At 39.1% G+C, this 22,327-nt stretch overlaps 1 protein-coding gene across 4 annotated transcripts in view; it reads left to right on the top strand.

Moving 5' to 3' along the window:
- The window catches only part of GNG2 (G protein subunit gamma 2), a 113,287-nt gene that overhangs the window by 18,258 nt on the left and 72,702 nt on the right, over positions 1–22,327 (top strand). The gene's annotated exons all lie outside the window — the stretch shown is intronic.

Here is a 22,327-nt window from a genome sequence, read left to right as displayed (position 1 = left end):
TTGGATTTTTAATTGTTTATTTACATAACTATTTAGTGATTACAGAAGAGTGCTAATAAAAAATCCTACCTCCCTATAACCTGATTTAATTACTAGCTAGTCTTTTATCATGTATTTATTCAGCAAGTTTTGAGTATTTGCTAGTATTAGAAATTTAGAATCTCTGGTGTAGATGGGCACCTGGGTGGCCCAGACAGTTGAGCATCCAACTATTGGTTTCTGCTCAGGTCATGATCTCATAGGTTGTGAGATCGAGACCTGAGTCGGGCTCCACACTTAGCGGGGAGTCTGCTTGAAGCTTCTCTCCCTTTGCCCCTCCCCCCCTTTCTCTCTCTCTCTCAAGTAAATAAGTAAATCTTTAGGGGGGAAAAAAAGGAACCTCTGGTCTAGAGCTTATTAGAAGAAAGGCCTGTGTGAGTGTGCTTTAAATACCATATATAGCTACCCCATAGTGAGGTTCTTTTGGATTTAAGTACTTAGTATCTTACAAATGAGTACAGAGCCATCCTTACATTCTACCAAATATAGTAATCCCCCTTTGTTTGTGGGGGATATGTTCCAAGTCCCCCCAGTGGTTGCCTGAAATTGCACGAGTACTGAACTGTATGTATTCTGTGCTTCCTCATACACACACACACACACACACATATGATAAAATTTAATTATAAATTAGGCACAGTAAGAGATGAACAACAGTAATAAAATAGAACATTTATAGCAATATACTATATTAAAAGTTATGTGACTGTGGGCTTTCAAAATATCTTACTGTATTGTGCTCACCCTTCTTGTGATGACACGTGATGATACAATGCCTACATGGGAGAGGAAATGAAGGGAATGACATAGGCATTGTGGCAAAACATTAGGCCGGGGATCACCTGCTTCCTCGCAGGTGACCAAGGGCCACTGAAACTGCAGAAAGCTAAACCTCGGATGAGTGGGGACTACTATATCACTAATAATGAAGATGGTCTTATATAAGTATTTGATGTTCTCTGTCTGATGTTTGTGTTGATTTCTTTCATGCTAATGAATGGACTTAAATTGCCTGGACAGTCCAGGCAGACTTGCTCCATGGGAGTTGCTGGGACAATTCTTCCTTGTACTCTTTGGTATTCCTGTTCTTGGCTCACAAAAGGCCGATGGCATCTTCCAGTCATTGTGATATCCAGAGCACCCTAAGGAGACATTGAGGACTACTGTGTCTTTGCACACAACTTTAGAGGGGTTGTCATTTTCCATTCTCTAGCATTTTTGCTCCATGCAAAATTACAGATTTCACTTGTGCTCAGTGGTTCCTTATACAAGTGGTCATGTGCTAACAAACTAAAGAAAGAAACAAAACGAAGTAGACATGTAAAGAAAAATGGTGTTTTGCGCTACTGGAGGGATTTTGAGCAAATTTGCTCTAGTACCAAATCTGTTTTTTTAAGTCTATATAGAGAATTAAATTAAACACTGGGTTTAATATTGGGGTTTAGAGCAAAATACTACTAAAGCATCATGAAAATTGAAAAGCAGCAATGATGAAGGATATATTCTTGTTTGCTGACGTAACAAATTATCACAAACTTGGTGACTCAAAAGCAATAAAAATTACTGTTCTGTAGGTTTGGTTCTGGAGGGATCTCACTGGGCTTAAAGCAAAGTATAACAGAGCTCCCTTTCCTTCTGCAGGCTCTAGGAGAGAATTCTAGAGTTTACCTTCCTCTGTCTTCCAAGCCAATAGCATTGCCTCTCTGTCTTCTACTCTATCTACATCTCTTAACTCTGAACTCTTCTTTGATTTTAAGTCCCCATGTGATAAGATTTGGCCCACCTGAATAATCTGGGATACTCTTCCCTTCTGAAAGTCCTTAATTCAAAGTCCCTTTTCCCTTGTGAATGTTACACATTCACAGGTTCCAGAGATTAGGACATGGACTTATTTGGGGGCTATTCTGTCTGCTACAAAGTGAAAGAGATTAGTTGTTCAGAAAAGCAGAAAGGCCTCAGGTACCAGAGGTAGGAGTATCTAACATTTCATTGTGAGGTGTGAAACAGGGTTAGGGTTCCCAGATTGCTGAAGCAAGTTCCTGTCTTGACTCTGTAAATCCTGTTTATAGATATAGGCCCTGAAGGCTTTTGCTTTTCTTGGAGTATCTGGCATTGGATCTGGTGGACAGGTTGAAGTCCCACAGCTTCTTTCTTGGCCAGACCTTTTGGTACTATGGGTGTGGCCTCTGGAGAGCATGCTGATTTTGGAGTTCTTCTAACTCTGGGGTGTTTGCCCACAATGTGCAGGTTCCAAGGTCTTTGAATAGTACCAAAGAAATGGGAGATTTTTATTTCATGCTGTTATGTCTGCCTGTCATATTATGCTATATTTATTAGGCTCTAAAATGTAGAAATTGGAGGAAAAAATAACATAATATATTAGAACCTCACTGTAGTGGTATTTATTATAGCTAATTTCAAAGTATGGTTTAATTTCCATCATATATCAGGTAGGTCATCCCCACAAAGTAAGAAACCATTTCTTGCCTCATGAGTGAAATAGACCACTGGGTTATTTTTTGAAAATCATTTCTAGAGTAGAATGTTGCTGGAAATTTTTGCTGGAGATTTTCAGCTATTTTTGTAGCAAATCCCCTCTCTATCCACGTTTAGACATTCCAACAATGCAGACCTGAAGACCAAACCTAGGACTAGCAATAAGCAACAAACCATCCTGATTTGTCCAAGACTGGAGGTTTACAAGGACACAGAACTTTTGGTGCTAAAACTGGGCTAGTCCTGGGCAAATTGGGACCGCTGGTCACCGCACCAGATGTCTAACAAATGGCTCTAGTGGAAAGTAGCTGGAAAGTAGCTGTCAGGTCCATGAACTGTTAAAAGAGAAAAATTTTTTTTTTTTTTATAATTTTATTTTTTATAAACATATATATATATATATATTTTTCCCCCAGGGGTACAGGTCTGTGAATCTCCACGTTTACAAACTTCACAGCACTCACCATAGCACATACCCTACCCAATGTCCATAACCCCCCCCAACCCCCCTCTGCCCAGCAACCCTCAGTTTGTTTTGTGAGATTAAGAGTCACTTATGGTTTGTCTCCCTCCCAATCCCAACTTGTTTCATTTACTCTAAAAGAGAAAAATTTTTTTAAAGATTTTGTTTTGAGGGCGCCTGACTGGCTCAGTCGGAAGAGCAAGAGGCTCTTGATCTCAGGGTTGTGAGTTTGAGACCCGTGTTAGGTGTAGAGACCAATTAAAAAAAAATAGATTAAATAAATAACTAAATAAAGATTTTATTTTAAAAGTAATCTCTACACACATTGTGGGGCTCAAACTTAAAATCCTGAGACCAGGAAAGTAACTCACTCCACCGACTAAGCCAAGCGGGTACCCCAAAATAGAAATTTTGATTGAACTAGGTAATGACAACAACCCCCAAGGTTTGGGTTGAAGATAGAAGTGACTCCTACTCTTAGAAAGTCTGTATCCACATATACATGTTTGCTCAAACCAACTTAAAAAAAAAAAAAAGACAAACCCAAAAAAACACTGACTGTCAGATTCAGCACTACGAAGAACCTGTGACATTTAGGAAGTGTTACATTTCATGCCCTACCCTTTCAATTCTCCAGTGTTATCAGCACCTTCCTACAAGATGCCTTCCATGAATACATCTTTAATAACTTTGTCACTGAAGTGACCACAGTATCTCACCACGTCTTTTTCTCAGCATGTCAGCATGTTTGGAAATGATAAAAACTGAAGTTTGCCAAAGCAGCGCAGGTCTCTCTCTCTCTTAGTTTGAATCCAGTCTTTTGTATGATGAAATGGAACTTTCCCACCTAAGAGGCAGCATAGACTGTCCAGAAAGAGGTAAGAATTAGGAAGATGATGTTGAAAGCTTGAGGGGAAGGGATTGGAATGGATCCTGTCTTGGCATGTTATGCAGCTCAAGAACTTGGTGTTTCCTGACCTTCCACATGGGGAGTGTGAGCTGCTTGCCCAGATCTAAGTAGCTGCATCTGGGTAAAGACTTGTTCAGTCCTTCCTCCTTGTTTCCATCATGCACTGCCCTGTGTTAGCCACAGCAAGCCAGGCCAAGAAAACGGGAATACTGAAGGTCCTAGGGTCTCACTTTTTACATTTCTGTGACCTTTATTTGGATATTTTTGTTCTTTAAGCCACTGGGACAAAGAGGACTGCAAGAACAATGAATTAGCTTCCCCAGAACAGACTTTTTTGACTTCCAGAAGCTGACACTCTTTTTTTTTTCTTTCTTCTTCTTTTTAATTGTTCCCTATCTTCCAAACTGCCCGAGTTGGTAGGTATAAGGAATTCTTCAATAACCAGCACTCCCCCACCCGCCACCACTTTCTTTTTCCACGATAGATTGAGCTCTCTCAAATCATGGAGGTCGGTCTGGGTTTCTGACAAGGAGAAGTCTTAGATAGAACTGTGGGTTATTTGGGTATCTTCCTCAACCCCTTTTTTGGGTTCCTTCCTTCTAGGGCAACCAATCCTGATTTCATTTTGTTAGGACTAGCATCATTTCAGCTTTAGACCTCTGCTGTTTTTTGGTGAATCAAACAAGTTCCAGAAGAAATGAAAGTGTACCCAATCAGTATGCTGTCATTTAAACCCAGATTCTTTTATTCTTTGCCAGTGAGAAATTAGAGAGTAAATAAATAAGAGGTTCAAATGACTACTCTGGGTGCATGGTTCCTTTGGGGGTAATAGAAATGGCTTGGAACTAGAGAGAGGTGATGACTGCACAGCATTTTGGATGTACCAAGTGCTGTTGAACTGTACACTTTAAAATGGTTAATGGTTAATTTTCTGTTATGTGAATTTTACTTAAAAACAAAACAAAACTGATTGGATTTCAAGCGGGGTGGGAGGGGCAGGGAAGACTGCTTCTCCCTCTCTTTAAATTCTGGAAGAAGTCTGAGCCATTTTAATGCACTCGTGTTAAGTTTCTAGACCAAAATTATTGTTCTATCCTGTCCCATTACTCAGAGAAGATATTTAGACATAAAAGTGTCTGCAAGGCAGCACTGATGAAGAAATGCTCCAGGGGGTGAAGGAGGGACATCTCTGAGAGTTAAGACACTAGTTGTTCATTAAGATGTATAGTTTTTGTTACTAGATTATAGACTGGCCTATACTTGGCAAAGCTGCTCACAATAAAAATTTGTTTTCTAAGTTGAACCATTTAAAACACTGGACAGTCTTCTGACGTTCATGGGATAGACGTGTCAACTAGGGTGGACAATTTTTTAATATCCTGTCGTTGCAGACTGCAGTTGGATATGATCAAATGGAAAGAGCCCAGATGTGATAACTTTAATGAAATGTGAGCAAGGTAACAAATTTCAGATACAGAAATTCCTTTTATTAAAACATCTCCCATGACATCCCTGGGAGCTGTCACGTGACCCAAGTCTCATGGGGACTTGTTTTAAGGGATGCTTACATAAGGGCTCACACAATCCTTGGTTTAATTATGAACCTTTAACATTTTTTAATTCCTTCTAGATTCAGAGGCAACCATTTTGATCTTTCTGCAGAGAGGTAACTAGGCAACCAGTAACAGGACCTAGCCAGTACACAGCATCTGAACTTCATAGCCATTGCATCATTTAAAAAAATACCATTTAAGTCCGTCTTTTAGCTCTGGCCTATGCTGCCGTGTAACCTTTCATTTCTTAGAAAATATCATGCAAACCCCCAAATGTAAAAGAGAATGGTTCCTAGAAGCCCAGTGGCCTCCAAAGTTCATAGGCAAGTGTGCCTATAAGAACAGCAGTAACAGAATTGTGAGGTAGCTGCATGTGCTGTGCTTTATAGCTGGGAATTAAGAGGGTCACTTTCATGTTTGGTGTGTGAAGGTGTAAGAGTTTAAAATCCTATCCTCAGCAGGTGGCCATGAATATTCCTCATCGTGTGATTAATGGAAAGCATGTACAGTCACAGAGATGAAAGCTGGCTTTTATTCTAATGACGTTGATTTTTACTTTGCTGGAAGGGTAGTCACTAGAAATACCTCATTTGATCAATAAATAAGAACTCACTGAAAGCTTTGTCTGTGTCAGACCCTATACTAGGTGTATACTGTCATCCTTTTCTGTGATAACCATGGTTTTAATTTAGTTTTGTGTTATGAAAGGCATAGGATAGAAAGGAATAGATAATATCCAAGCAGTCGAGACAAACACAGATGAAAACTAGAAGTTTCTTTCCAAACACTAATTTCTAGCCCTACCCCCTGGAGGTTACCACTGTTAAGAGTCTCTTGTGTGTTTTCCAGAAATGTTCATTTTTTTGGTTAATCTGTATGGGAAAGGTGAGTTTGATAAGTGCCACTAAAACCATCTGTTAGTAAGCTGCTCTTCTGGACTTAGTCTTTTAATTTGGAGATGCTCCTTTCTGAGTCTTTCTTCTTCTTCTCAGAACTTCTGAGTCGTGCATTTTGAAAACTGAAAAAATATCAGCACCAAAGCGATGCCAGTAGAGCATAGTGGGAGGGAGGTCTACACTGAAGGATGATACTGTGTAATTTTAGCCTCCCTTAAATTTACATTTACAACTTTAGTAATAAGCTTTCAGGTAGTTCCTTATAATTTTCAGAGTTCTTTGGAGTACATTATCTCCCTTGATTATGTTGATGACCCCGTGACCATTCTCAGAGGATAGTAAATTGCCCATGAGCACAGCTGACAAGGGAAAGGATCAGGACTTGAACCTGAGTCTATTCTAAGTTATATCCTTGTGCCAGACTACACTGATAACTGTTAGGATCGGAGAGACCCACAACCCCTTGGTGGGTTGGCTCCTGCATGACTGGGCTGTGCTGTAAAGTGGATGGCCGCTGGACTTGCGCTCGGAAGATCTGGTTATGGCGTCATTCTGACTCTGCCCCGGGACAATGTATTTAATGCAGTACATACAAATTAGGGTGGCTGGCTCACTGCTCACAGTTTCTTCACTGACTCTGGCTATTCCTGTTTTGTTTGTTTGTTTGGGTAATACTGGCCACAAGGGTGGGGACTTGGCCCAAGCTGGGGAAGCCACAGTATTTCACACCCAGACCACAGAAGGCGGTTCAAAGGGTGGACGTGACCCAGCGGGGACCAGTAGGTTCTTCCTCTGGAATATTCCAATGCAAGTGGGAGGATGAGGTCTCATCCTTCCTCATCTCAGGCCAGTAAGAGTCACATAAGGCCGTGTTTGAGTCTGCTGAAAAAAAGAAGTATGATGCCCAGAAAGGAAGCAAATGAGAGGGACAGATAAAGGGAAAGGAGAGCACTCACTAACAATCGGAGACCATGAATTCGGTTGATGTGAGTCAATACATTTCCATTTCCATTTTTTACTTAAGCTAATTCAAGCTGCTACAAAGAGTTCTGAATGATATCTCCAGGTCTGTTTTCTCACCCGTAAAATGGGAGTTATAATATTTCCCCTAACTATGTTGGAACTGCTGTAAAGATTAGTTGAGATAATGAGTTGGAAAACACTGTAAAGTGTAAAATGCTGTACAAATGCAAAGCAGTATTATTCATTGATACGTTGCATTGACTTAGGGAAAATCAAAAGCATGAATTTACCACTCATTTGGAAAATAAGTAGTGAGAACATTATAAGAGCCATCTGGTGTTATGCAAAATTAAATGGAAGCTGCCAGAGTCCTCCCCAATTCTTTTTTTTTTTTTTTTTTTAATCTTCTCTCAGATACTCTTTGAGTTCTTATAGGCACTCATAATGAATACAAAGATAGAGCTTACCTTGCTGGCTCAAGTTAGTTCAGTGAGTTTCTCTCCTTGATCTGTGGCTGTAATCTTTAGCAAACATGAACACACACACACACACACACACACACACACACTCAAACCAAACAAAAATAAAGTCCCATATTAAATAACAACAACAACAACAATAGTTAGCTTTTTTACTTAAAAGATTTGTGCTATGTGACATTTTGCCTTCATTACCGAAAAATCATCAAAGAAAATCAGCCTTAAAGTAGTTATGTAGTTATTCTAGTTATAGAATTTTCTTCATTTCGGAATAATACAGTTGGGTTAATTCTGGAGACTGGAGATTAGTTGTTTTGGGCTTAGATGGGATCAGATCCATCTTTTTCCTTAATGGACTTATATCTTTGATATAGGCTTTCAGTAATCAAAATCTGTTTGAGATTATAATTTATGTCTGACATGGAAGCATCACTTCACTTTTATAGCATTTTTTACTATATATGATAATACCTCTCAATGAAGGAAAACAGATGGTACCTCTGAAATCTGCTCTCTTTCCTAGATTTGCCATTTAGGCAGTTTTTATTGTAGCAAACATCTCTTTTTCATATTGATCATTAGACTTCCCCAGAAGTGGTTTAAAGTCTCAATCTAAGTAATGTATGCAGCGATGTTGAAGGCGCCATGGAAATATGATTTGTAAGCATGAAGAAGGATGATGGAGTAACCTGAAAATGTTTTACGTCTCTCACATTTTAAAATCCAAGAAATGCCTCCCGCCACCTTTCCTGTGCTCGTAAATCTTGTGAATATGTCTTTGTGTTACATGACTGCTGGTGCAATAAGTTTGAATCAGTGCTGTTTGAGCTCTCCATGCCACATCTCACCTAGCTATTGTTTATTTTTGCCTGGGCTTGGTATCAACCCCACGAATGTCAGTGTTTTCATATAAATCGAAGACTTGGAGTTAAGTTCATTTTCTGAATAAGGCATACTCTTAGCCCTCAGAAAATGTCTGTTTTACTGGAAACATTTGGCATCCTCAAATTGGTTAATTTTAGGAGAACTTAATAAAGAGAATATTTGTGAGGACATGGGCAGAGTTTAGGGAAAGTGCACTTCTCTTGGGATCCTTTACTATTATGGGACTGAAAGGATGAGGGTGGGGAGGAGTGGCCTCCTGAGAGAAGCTGCAGCCTCCAGGAAAGGGGTGGAGCCAGATTATAATGACTCTGGAGACAGGGATCCCAGAAAACCTATAAGCTGAAATGATCCTTTCTCCCTCTGAACTGCTTATGGTCCCCATTGGCCAAACCCAACTGGAAGACAAAGAACAAAGAAATCTGCTGAGTTCATCCAGTTTAGTTTCCTGAGTCATAGAGCTTGGCAGAATGGGATGGAGAATGGGTCTGAAGGGGCAAATGGAAAATATCTAGCATAGGGAACCTTCATTATGAAAGTCTTGCATGAAAGAAATGGCATTCCTTCCTCCCCCCAATTTAGCTATCTTACCAAAACAATTGTTTTAACCAACTTGCATTTTTTTTTCATTAATTTTACTTACTCCAGGGTATAGCCCATGATCAGAGGGGCCCAAGCACAATGGTAGCATTTGGACAAACTTCAGCTGTGAATGTACATGGTAGGGTGATCTGGAGGTTGTACAGAGGTGAGGAAGTGACTCTGGTGCTTGTTCCATACAGAGAGGGGATGGCAACCTCAACCTAGAGCCCAAGTTTAGTGCTAGGGGTGGCCAAAAGCAGATAGACACTTCAGAGCCACTTTGACTCGTCCACGTTCTTGGACCTATATTCAAAAGTGGAACCTATAGTCCCAGTGAAGTACAATGCTCAGCTAGTGAGTTGAGTGGCTAGTTTTGTTTTGTCCAGCTTGCTTTTAATCTCAGATGAATCATTGTCACTTCTTTGACCCAGGGACCAGGATTACTTCCTTGATCTAATCCAGATTAACTACTCTGATCCACTGAAAATGAATAAATCAACTGACTCGGACAAATCCCCATAATTGGAGAGGTATTTGTGGGAGCAAACCATGATAGGCAAGAGGAAACAAATTTGGAACACCACAATAAATCATGAACCTCTTCTGTGGGCCAGAAAATTCCCTGACTGGGGAAGTGCTGGGACCCAGGGATTTCAGAAAAAAGAGTTGGGTCTGTAATAGGAACAGTGACTGGCAGTGTGGTATAGAGAAAAGAAGGTGGGTTTGGGGGTTAAGAGTAAGAGATCTCAGTTTAATACTGATGGCTGCCACCATGGCAAATTATTGAACTCTCAATCTCAAGTTCCTTTGTGCATAAAATGAAAATAATTTGACTTGCTGCAAAATTAATTAAAACCACATATGCAAAACAAAGGCAGTTTTTTTTAACACAGTAGTCATTCAGATACTTTTTTGGGGGAGTATACTCACTTTTTAAAAAAGTTTTTTTACAGCTTTATTGAGATATTACTGACATACAGTAAATGGTACATATTTAAAGTTAATGAGTTTTGAATGAAGACACCCGTGAAACCATCACCACAATCAAGATAATGAGCATTTCCATTCCAGAGTTTCCTCATACCCAATAACTGTCTTTCCTTCCCATGCCCATCTCCAGGCAGTCACTGATCTGCCTTCTGTCACCCTAGAAGAGTTTACATTTTCTAGTATTTTACATAAATGCAATCATTTTATGTATTTTTTCTGGCTTTTGCTCAGCATGATGGCAGGAGACACATCCTGGTTGTAAGGATCAGGAATTTGTTTCTATTAATATGGAGTAGTATTCTGTTGGTTTGGTGTGCCACCTTTTGCTCACCCCCACTGGGGGTCATGTTTTATTTCCTTTTCCCTTCTTCTTTCTTCATTAATACTATAAGAAAAAACTTTCACATATTCCATGTAAGCATGGTTGACCTTTTCATTGATATCCTCTGGGAGTAGGGTGGCTACTACAGTTGGGTATAAATGCAGATAGAACAATAATTGTGTTTATTAATCCCTAGTTTAAGTTGATTCTGAACTGAAGCTCAGTTCCTTCTGCTTCCTCGGCTTTCTTTTGCTCTTTCACAGAAATGAGCAACCTGGAGCATACAGCCCAAATGTCCATCAACTGGTCCCTGGATGAAATTGCGGTGTATCTATGCAGTGGAATATTATGTGCATAAAAAAAGACTGAAGTATAGATTCATGCTTACAGTGTGGATAAACCTTGCAAACATTATGCTAAGTAAAAGAAACCAGACACAACAGGCAACGTGTTATATGGTTCCATTTATTGAAATCTCCAGAATAGTCAAATCCATAGAGACAGAAAGTAGATTAGTGGCTAAAGGGCCTGGGGTGGTGGAAGGGGAAATGGGGAGTGACTGCTAATGGGTATGGGTTTTTTTGGGGGGGATGATGACAAAAATGTTCTCGAATAATAGTGGTGATAGATGCATAACTGTGAATATTCTAAAAGTTACTGTGCTGTATACTTTAAAAGAGTGAATTATACAGTGTGTATTATATTTCAATGAAGCTGTTATTTTAAAAAAAAGCAGTCTGTAAAACTGCTCGGAGAAAAAAATTCAACAGCAGCCATTAATTAATTTAATTTCCCCCTTTTTAAATAAATTTGCTAGCAGAAAACTCAAGGCTATTTTCCTTATTGATCATGCTGCACCTGCATTTCCAGGTCTTGAGCACCACGTGGAACTTTCTAGCATTAGGAAGTAAAAATGTCAGGTCTATACATAAGTCATATTTTGGAGGTGGCTCAGTATCCTACTGTTTTGGTTTACTTGATATGATAAGGGGCCTAGGGCTACATTGACTTTTTTGTCTTTTCCTTTTCTTTTAAAAATAACATGTATTCAGTTTGTCTAATCACTTTTTCCTTTGGCCTCTGTTAACTAGATGCAGGATATCCTGTCAATAAAGCGTCTTAGCTAAATCAGAGTATTCACCAAGCTCCCAACAGCAGTAGACAGAATAGAGTGAGTAAAGTCGAAGTCCAAATATTCAGAATAATCCTCGGAAGGGAAAAGAAGCCGGTAGCTCAGAGTTTGTAGTGATTCAATCAGAGCTGTAACTTTGATTTCAAGCAGCTCTAGAGGATGGGAATCAAGACAGATTTCCTCCCTTTCTAATTGCTTTCCTTTACCTGGCGAAACACCGCCTTATTTAGAATACCCTTAGCTGCCCCACTGCTGTGAATCAGGACTAACACCGTAATGTCTGGAAATAGAGCTCCACGTGGTCTGCTCTCAATAAATCAGTGTTTCCTGGGTACTTGCAATTTGTAGTGGATAAAAGTCATTTTTATCCTGGGGGCGCCTGGGTGGCTCGGTAGGTTAAAGCCTCTGCCTTCGGCTCAGGTCATGATCCCAGTGTCCTGGGATCGAGCCCTGCGTCGGGCTCTCTCCTCAGTGGGGAGCCTGCTTCCTCCTCTCTCTCTGCCTGCCACTCTGCCTATTTGTGATCTGTCTGTCAAATAAATTAAAAAAAAAAAACTTAAAAAAAAAAAGTCATTTTTATCCTACTCTTGGCAATCTTTTTTTTTTTTTTAAGATTTTATTTATTTGACAGAGAGAGAGAGAGAAGGCACAAGCAGGGGGAACAGCAGAGGGAGAGGGAGAAGCAGGCTCTCTGTGGAGTGGGGAGCCCCATACAGGACTCGACCCCAGGCCCCAGGGATCATGACCTGAGCTGAAGGCAGACACTTAACCAACTGAACCACCCAAGGGCCCCTACTCTTAGCAATCTTTATAGCCATGGTTTGAGTATTGGTGTCATATGGTTTAAATCATAACATGAATAAAATATGAACCCAGGGTGAAAGTAAAACCCATGGAACTCTACTCAGCAATGTTGCCTTTGTTTTTTGCTATAACTTAGCAAAGGAAGTTTTCCCAAGGTGACATGCTGTTTATCTGGGATTTTCTGTGATATTCTGTCCAACCTCTGGTGCACTACAAAAAAATTGCGTAAGAGAAATTTCTGTTTTACCTTGATCCTGGAAGAGGTGGCTCCCAGGGATGTCCATCCATTTATGGAGTATATCCATCCATTCTAGAAATATATATTGGGTTATATTCTATATATCCTTTCTAGAAGTATATATATAGGGATAGGTTATATCTCTTCATTCTAGAAATATGTCTATCATGTATGTATTAAGCATCTATAATGCAAAATATGCCAGGAAGATGTTTAAGTGACTTCTCCAGCAGTAGGACAGGCTTTGTAGGCGTAAGCAGACATTGACCTAGATTCTTTCTCTGTGGGTGTTCACGTGTGGCTGAGTGAAAGATACCATACGTCAGAAGAATGCATTCACATACACACACACTAAACACTATTAATATAACACGCACACATACGTTTCCCCATCTTCCCCCCTCCCTACCAGCTTTATTGCTAAGTATCACTTTTAAAGACTCCCATTTTCCCATCGTTGTTCCTTTCCTTTCTCCCCATTCCTAGAAAGCCGTGTTCTGGACTTTTTATCATTCCCCTGACCTTTTTTTTTTTTTTTTTTTAATTGTTTAGTGTTGCCTGTTCCTGAAATGGATTCATGCTTTTTCTCTCATTTGGAATTTATTCAAGATTATATTTTAAGATTCATGCGGGTAGATAGCTATAGTTATTTTTACCACTCTCAAGTATTAATTAGTGTATCAATACTGTTCTTGCACTGTGTGACATATACCATACTTGATTCATTCTACCCATTTTGGTTGCTTCCAGCTTCTTGCTTTCATGAAAATGCTGTTCTGTACCCTCGGTCCCTCTGTACATCTGTCCTAGTCATCATCCAGGAGTTTTCTAGGACATGTGCATTGGAGGTCAGTTGCTAGGTCATAGAATATGCAGTGTTCAACTGTATTAGGTAATGCCATATTGTTTTAAAGTGGTTATACCAATTTATTCTTCAGTAGTAGTATAAAAGTGTTTTTGTTGCTCCCTTTGTCGATACTTAATGTTCTCTGAATTTTCATTTTTACTAGTCTTGTTGCAAATGTATTCTGAAATTCTTTGTTTTAAATAACAAAGAATTGGTTTGCAAAAAATTGGGTGGGGGTTTTGCTTTGAACTACCTTGATGAAAGAGACAAGGAAATAAATTGCTTTTTGTTTGCTACATTTGATAAAGTTAAACAGACCATTACTATAGGGGCACCTGGGTGGCTAAGTTGGAGTGTATCCCTCAGGTTCAGGTCATGATCCCAGGCCCTGGGATCGAGCCCCATATGTAGGATGCCCTGCTCATTGGGGAGTTTGCTTCTTCCTCTCCTTTTACCCCCCACCTCCCTGCTCATGCTCTCTCTTGCTCTCTCTCTCTCTCTCAAATGAATAAGTTTAAAAAAAAAAAAAAAGAAAGACCATTGCCATAGATTTTGCCCCTAGATATAGGTGTTCAAGTAATATCCAGCTTGAGTATCTTATTTCTTTGCTGTTTTTTCTTTAACTTTTTTCTTTATTTGATATTTTTAATTTGCAAGTTTAACAGGTAAAATAGTGCAAAGATGTATCAAGAGTTGTTTATTCACCCTTTGCTTCCTTATCTCCTCCCTTCTCCAGATAACCAGTGTCAATGCCCCAGGCTGTATCCTTTCACATTTTTTTCATGCTCATACATATGTAATAATCATATGTTAGATTGTGACCTATGAAATTGCCATTTTATTAGATCAAAAGCAGTTGAATATCAGCGATATTTGTATAGCTCCATCACACACACATATCAGTAATTTTCTACAGTGAAATAACACACACGTGCATACTGTGTTTTAAGATTTTTCCAATGTGGGGTGCCTGGGTGGCTCAGAGGGTTAAAGCCTCTGCCTTCGGCTCAGGTCATGATCCCAGGGTCCTGGGATTGAGCCCCGCATTCTCTCCTTGGCGGGGAGCCTGCTTCCTCCTCTCTCTCTCTGCCTGCCTCTCTGCCTACTTGTGATCTCTCTCTGTCGAATAAATAAATAAGATCTTTAAAAAAAAAAAAGATTTCTCCAATGTAATTATTACCATCAACTATGTTTTTACATGATAAATGTCACATTCACGCAACTCATTGGTATGGATCTGACGCACTCATGTTAGTGAGTGTGTAGTGTTCACTGCACCGTCCCCCATGGAGAGAAATTAACCTTGTCTCCCTTGGTTGTGGTTGTATTTCCCTAGACGAATATGTCTTTATACATCAGTGCTTCACTCTGGTTGAATCCCAGGGCAGAGGTATGGGGAGGAGTGTTGTTGAGTCAAAGGGGATATAGATCTCAAATTTTAAAATGCGTTACCAGATTTCTTTCCAAAAGAGTTTACAGTTCAGTCTCCTGCTAGCAAGTATGAGACTGCTTGTTTCCTACATTCTGGTGACCACTGGGTATTATTCCTCTACTGAGTGAAGAATGCTATTCTATCTTAATTGATATCCCTTGAATTTTGGTGAGGTTGAGCATATTTTCATATGCTTTTATAGCTCTTTTGCATTTCTTCTGTAAATTTTTATTTCTTATCTTTTGTCCATGTTTCTATAAAGGTATCTGATTCCTCAGTTTGTAGGGGGCTTTTTGTTTATTAGTGATGGTAGGACTTTGCTCTTTATGTTGTAGTTACTTATTTCTTGGTCTCCCATTTGCCTTTGATTTTTTTTTTTTAAGATTTTATTCATTTATTTGACAGAGAGATGCTGCGAGAGAGGGAACATAAGCAGGGGGAGTGGGAGAGAGAGAAGCAGGCTTCCTGCTGAGCAGGGAGCCCGATGCGGGGCTTGATCCCAGGACCCTGGGATCATGACCTGAGGTGAAGGCAGAGGCTTACCGACTGAGACACCCAGGCGCCCCATCATTTGCCTTTGATTTTGTTTATATCTCTTTTGCCATTCAAAAAGTATTTTTTAGGGGCATCTGGGTGGCTCAGTGGGTTAAAGCCTCTGCCTTCGGTTCAGGTCATAATCTCAGGGTCCTGGGATCGAGCCCCGCATCGGGCTCTCTGCTCAGCGGGGAGCCTGCTTCCCTTCCTCTCTCTTTCTGCCTGCCTCTCTGCCTACTTGTGATCTCTGTCAAATAAATAAAATCTTTAAAAAAAAAAGTATTTTTTATATTTAGTCACGTGTATGCCTATTTTTCTTTACAGTTTCTTATTTTGCTTAGGGAGGTTTCCTTTATCTAAGATAATATAAATATTCTCCTAACTCTTCTTCTAATACTTTTACTGATTTATTTTTATATGCATATATTAAATCCATCTGGAATATATTTTGTATATGGTGTCAGGTAGGTATATAACTTTATGTTCTTTCAAATGCATATCCAGTCTAATGACACATTTATTTTAAAGATTTTATTTATTTATTTGACAGAGATCACAAGTAAGCAGAGAGGCAGGCAGAGAGAGAGAGGGAAGCAGGCTCCCCGCTGAGCAGAAAGCCCGATGCGGGGCTCCATCCCAGGACCCTGAGATCATGACCTGAGCCGAAGGCAGAGGCCTTAACCCACTGAGCTACCCAGGCTCCGGCCAACACCATTTATTTTAAAAATGCTGTTTTCTCTACTGAATTTCAATGGCACTGTAGCCCTATATTGTTTCATATATGCTTATATCAATTTCTGTATCTTGCCTTAGAGTTCTTGGGTCAATCTCCTGTTACTGTGTCAATATGATACTATCTTGATTTCAGTAGTTTTGTTTTAGGTTGTAATATATAGAAAAGCAACCAAGTCCCATTTCACTCTTCTTTTTCAATATTTCTTGGTGTTATTTGGTTTTTTTTTTCCATATAAACTTTAAGTTCATTTTGTTATAGTCTAAAAAGGGGCTAAAAACCATTGGAGATTCTGATTAAAACTGCATCATATATTAATCTGAAAAGGATCAACTTTTTTTATATTCTTTTTTTCCCCATGTCTCTCCATTCCAAGTATTGTTTTATATCTTTCAAAAATATTTTGTAATGGTTTTCAAATAGATACTGAACTTCAAAAAAAATGTGTTCCTCAATACATAAGAATTTTTGTTTCTTTTAGAACTGATAATTTGGTTAAATGGCTAGATGTAAGATAAATATAAAAATACATAGCTTTTTTTTCTCTTAGTGCTAAAACTTGTTCTTAGACTAAAATACAGAGGAGTTCCTAATTCCAGTCCCCAGGGATAGATGTGATAAGCTGACTTAAAGAATAGTAAAGAAGAGCTTTGTGCTACTTGATCTCATTCCAGCATTGCTACTATGGCACAGCATTATTGTAGATGAAAGCAGCTCTCTAAGCTTTGTGTGGTTAAGCATGTTGTTTCTTCATTTGGCTCTGGATTAGCCAAGACTTTCTTAAAAGTAGGATCTTAACAAAGGAGACTAATTATTTACATTTCAGTTTTCTTTGAAACATAACTTTATCTGTTGAACAGAGGCTCATAAAGACAAAATCTTAAGTATAAGGTAGATGAGGAATATTACTTATTGTAAGAATTTTATCCTCAGTTTAAAAAACACCTACAGTACTCCTGTATTTACTTTTAAAGAATAGAATTAACAAGTAGAGATTTTTTTTGCCCCTTAGAAACCAATGGCTTAAGTAGCAGTATAAACAGCCTTCTTCATAGTAAACTTACTAAAATGCCAATGAAGGGCGCCTGGGTGGCTCAGTGGGTTAAGCCGCTGCCTTAGGCTGGGGTCATGATCTCAGGGTCCTGGGATTGAGTCCCGCGTCGGGCTCTCTGCTCAGCAGGGAGCCTGCTCCCTCTTCTCTCTCCGCCTGCCTCTCTGTCTACTTGTGATCTCTCTGTCAAATAAATAAATAAAATCTTAAAAAAATAAAATAAAATAAAATAAAATGCCAATGAAAATGTCTCAAAAATCTTCAATAAAATAACCTCAGTATCCAAAACATTAAAAAAAAAGTGAAAAAGAATTTTCAAAATAACCTAATTTTTTTTTTTTTATAAACATATATTTTTTTCCCCAGGGGTACATGTCTGTGAATCGCCAGGTTAACCTAACTAATTTTTAAATGTTGGAATGCCAAAGAACAAAATCATGAAAGAATAGAAAAAAAATTAACTTTGAAATTGTCTGGTACAGAACAACGAAAATAGTCTCAGTTGGAATTCAAGAAATGACTTAAATAGACTCTACATGATAATAAAGAAGATAGAAAATCATGAGACAAACGCCATGTAGTAAAAATTGGAATAACAGTAAGGACATTTCTAGAAGTAGTAAAGCGTTTACATAGAGAACTTCCAAATAGTTAATTAGGCAAGTATGCTTATTAGCTAGAGATTCAAATCCAACATTAGACGGCTTACGTAAATATGTATAAATAATGGCAGACCACAATGACTCATGGCTAGAATTGAGCACGGTGTTTTAACTTAAAAATAATAGAGTCAGTACTTAAGCTAATAGAAGAAATACATTTTAAAGAATCAACAATTGAAGGTGAGACGTGTTTCCAGAATTGATCCAAGGCTTAGCCTAGACATGGATGCTAACACCTAGAGAAAAATAAGACATTACTTATCACATTTTCAAACTTCAGTGAGGAAGAAATCTTACAACATCTGGAAGAAAGGCCAGATAATATTCAAAATACTGATTTCAGAAGTAGCTGCAATTGAGACCATAAACTCCCCAGGGAAATGAAACATCTGCAGTTCCCTTTATGGAAAAAAATTATCCAGGCAAGATTTCATTCATTTGGGAAAGCTAAAGAAAGATTTTCACATATCCCACCAACCCTAAATAGTCACTGACCTTGTGCTTTGGGTCCTAAATAGGAATTTCTTCATATTGTGGCTGTCTTATCAACTCTGAGTAGGAGAGACGAGAAACCCTAAGTAGAAAAGATCAATACTTCTGACCACAGGCCCACTGCAGAGTAAGACTGTGATAGAAAACTTTTTTTTTTTTTTAAGATTTTATTTATTTGACAGACAGAGATCACAAGTAGGCAGAGAGGCAGGCAGAGAGAGAGGGAAGCAGGCTCCCAGCTGAGCAGAGAGCCTGACTCGGAGCTCGATCTCAGGACCCTGGGACCATGACCTGAGCCGAAAGCAGAGGCTTTAACCCACTGAGCCACCCAGGTGCTTCTGTGATAGAAAACTTAAAGGGAACTAATATTTAGAGAGTATCTACTGTGTATCAGTTTCTTTATGTCACATCATTTTATTTAATCTTCACACCTCTGGTGGGATGATCCCCTTGTTCCAGATGAGAAAACAGTCTTGGATTAAATAACTTGCTTTGTTAAGTAGTAGTCAGAATTTGAATACATGTCTTTCTGACACACAAGAAAAATAGAAGTTTCAGAATAACAGTCCAAAGACAGAACAAAATAAGATGGAGAAGGGCTTTAGCCCATAGCTCAAATGTTCTCAGAAAAAGAAGCCTAGGAATTTTGGGCTTTCCATGACTATAATTAGAAGTTAACAGAAAAATCAATTTGATGATTGTCATGATTGTGTGCATGTGTGTGTGTTAGCGTACAGATCTGGCTTAAGTAGAAATAGTTTTATTCACTGCTTTCTTCCCAACATATTTCAAAAGAGATGGGAGTGTATATACAGTGTTTGGTTAATACCAGTGGCATGTATTAAGCAAAAATAAAAAAATAGCAAAAATAAGGGGAAATAATGACAGGTGATGGTCCAGATACAACAATCCTAACAGATATAACTTATCCCACGTGAAAAAGATGCACTCAGAAGTTCATATATTAAAATATAAGGTTGGACTGTGATACATTAATTAAACAATAAGGAAACTGAGAATAGTGATATCTGAGTACTAGTATCACAACAAAATGGCTAAAGGGGAAAAGTGTTAGAAACAAAAGGAACAAGCAAATAATGTTGACATGCACAAGTAATGGTATTAGGTTGGGGTCTGCTTTGGGTGGCATCGTTCTAAGAGTGAAGGTTAATTTACCATGGAGCGTATTCCAAAAGCCCTGAGAGCCAGGGAAGAGCTTTGGCCTCTTGAAATTTAGGAATAAATGTTGTATACCTCCTGGTTTACTAACACGGAGTAGAGTTAGTCAGGCTTTATCTCGACTCAGATATAGTGAAGTCAAACCATTCATTCACTTACAGCTAGGAAATACAGGAGTTTCCTTGGTTTGATTATCTTGGAGACAAAGATGCTTCCTAAGGTCAGACAGCTGTAAAAGAGATTGCTCCAAAGCTAACGAGGATGGAACTGGATTTGGAGGCAGCATTGCCGCAGTGCACAATTCCAGGGAGAATAAGTCTGTGATGCAAAAGGGGTGATGTTAGAATTAAGAGGTTATACAGTTGGAACCAAGTTTCCAGTTGAATCCATACTCTATGGTAACTTCAAGGAGAGATGTATTGAGAAGGTTGATGAAAAAGTTAGTTCCTAGGTGGGGGAATTAGTGATCAACTTTGCTTTCTAGGGACATAAGGCTATCTGTACTGTTTCCTGTCTTTCCCTGAGTAGATTCCCAAATAGTTTGGGATCCTTTCTTACCCGGTTTCGAGACAACAGAGAACTCTTTTGGTGAAAAGCTAGTTGGAAGTGAACTTGGCCATGTAGACAGAGCATGTGATTGACTTCACTATGAGGCCAGAGTCCCATAAGATTATAACAGCTGCATGTCCCACAATGTGTTGAAGGAATAGGGTTTTAAAGGAAGGTCATGGGAAATATCTGCATAATAGCAACATTCTTTTCAAGTTCCACTTTGAAATGAAGCTGTTGGGAGACAAGCCAATATGAAAGGGGCTCTATCAGCAGAAAGACCCTCTGACTGTGGATTTAAGACTCTTTATCTCTTCTCTACAAGGTTCTTGCTCTCTGGGTATTGTTTTTCATCTATTGTATTTTCCATCTATGGCCTGGACTTCTCAAGTAAATTGTCTCTGTCCTGTGGTTACATATGTTAGAGACCACAGATTCTAGTTTACAGATCTCATGTTCTGAAAACTTTGGAATGGTATTATTCTAACCATTTCCCTCATGCTGCCTTTGAAGCTAATATTATTGCTTACAAATGATTGTGAAGTATTTAAATTATACAGGAAAGGACAGAGCATTTACTTTTTTTTTTCTTAGTGGTTCTTTCGAATGGCTTGCATAGTGAATTTTAAGGGACTGTTGCCCCTGCGTTTAGGTTTTGCTGGGTCTCCCATAGCTGTGCATTAAAGTAGATATATAGAAAGAACACCACAAACTTGGCCGAGAGAAAAGATTGCCCTCATAGTTCTTTCCTTGCTCCCTTATCCCCACTTAATAAAAGTGAAAAAATGCAGTAAAGTAACATGAAACAAAGCTAAAAAGATCACTCATTAAAACAAGAAAGAGAAAATTGTCAAAATAATAGTGAGCAAAAGCCCCATGGAACAAACAAAATAGCCACAGAGGACAAAGGAAAGTTCTTTGTCTGAATTAAAAATAACTACAAATGGTAGGATATGCATTGAATACAAATGTGGGTTTCACTGCAGAGCCTGCCAGCTCTGTAACTGCACAGCCCCTGAGATGGGTGCCTTTGCCACCTTAGGGAACAGCTTCCCAGACAAGTGCTACCAAGTCACTGTCTCCTGCCTTCTTGGGTAGTCGACTAGAGTAGTTAGACATCGTCAGCCTTGCCTTCAATTTTCCTGCCTCCTAACCATGAGGATTCAGTAGAAATAATACAGGTAGGGTGGTCCAGGCCAGTATTTAATAAAGACCTAAGTTTCGGTTATATTTCTCCTTCAGCAGGAATGAGAGCTGGGAAAGAAATGGAAGGAAGGCTATTTGTAATAAAAAATCTCCATCTCTGATAGTACCTCCTTAATGTTCTGGAAACCCATGTCTATCTGGAATTGACCTTCAAGGACTTGTGTCCCAGCTTGTTTGAGACTCTCGCCTGTCTTTGCAGCATACCTCTGGTTCTGATGCCTTGCTGACAAGTAAGAGTTTGCTTCTGGGCTCTTTGGGGGAACTCAGTAGTTTTCCCTGTCCCAGCCCATTTCTGCCCATCTGCTCCTGCAGGGGCCTTGCCTCCGCCAAGATTGAACCATTCTGGGGCGGAGCCCACAGACCCTGAAGGAGTCCCTTCCCTGGGACTCAGGCCGTCCCCAGCCCAGGTCTTCGTCGGAACTGATGCAAGAATGGTGCCAACAGTAAGGCAGAATTGTGATTTACATCAAAATTAAGGGTAGAAAAAGAAAAATAAACATCGTGGGTTTTTTGAGGTTTCATCTTTTTTAAATTGTGGTAGAATACACATAACATACAGTTGACCATCTCAGCAATTTTCAAGTGTACAGTTGAGTGGTATTAAGCACATTCTCATTGTGTTACCATCACCACTAACGATCTCCAAAACTCTTTTCATCTTGTAACACTGAAACTCTGTCCCTATTAAACAATAATGTCCCATTCCTCCTTCTCCCCAGCCCCTGGCAATCACCATTCTACTTTCTGTCTCTATGAATTTGACTACTCTAGGTACCTTATGTAATATTTATAGACAGAATTTGTTTTTTTGTGACTGGCTTATTTCACTTAGCTGAATGTCTTCGAGTTTCATTCATGTGTCAGAATTTCCTTTCTTTTGAAGGCTGAAAAAT

The sequence above is a fragment of the Lontra canadensis genome, unplaced genomic scaffold (assembly GCF_010015895.1).
Source record: "Lontra canadensis isolate GAN:19392208 unplaced genomic scaffold, GSC_riverotter_1.0 scaffold42, whole genome shotgun sequence".
Taxonomy (NCBI): Eukaryota; Metazoa; Chordata; class Mammalia; order Carnivora; family Mustelidae; genus Lontra; species Lontra canadensis.
This window is presented reverse-complemented; position numbering and strand designations above follow the sequence as displayed.